This window comes from Fukomys damarensis, unplaced genomic scaffold (genome assembly GCF_012274545.1).
Source record: "Fukomys damarensis isolate Sample0158 unplaced genomic scaffold, DMR_v1.0_HiC HiC_scaffold_11, whole genome shotgun sequence".
Lineage (NCBI taxonomy): Eukaryota > Metazoa > Chordata > Mammalia > Rodentia > Bathyergidae > Fukomys > Fukomys damarensis.
This window is the reverse complement of record NW_022900923.1, coordinates 45,372,933-45,373,247: the sequence shown is the minus strand read 5'-3', so window position 1 is coordinate 45,373,247 and position 315 is coordinate 45,372,933.

Here is a 315-nt window from a genome sequence, read left to right as displayed (position 1 = left end):
GGTTGCCAGGTTACCGCAGCCTGGGCCGCCAGAGTCCCCGCGCCAGCTCTGCTCCAGGCTGCCCGGCCGCCGCCCCCAGCCTCTGCGTGTGCGCGTTTTTATTATTTTCATCTGAAAGTGGGAAACGCGAGGCTGCTGGAAGTAGGCCATGTGCTCTCGTTTGCTCTCCTCACCAAGGACAGGCGCGTTCCCAAGCCCGGAGCAGCCGAGCTTGAGGAGGAGGAGGAGGAGGAGGAGCAGGAGCAGGAGGAGCAGGAGCAGGGCGGCGGGGACGGCGCTGGCTGCCACCCGCTCAGCCCGGCGCCATTTTGTCCC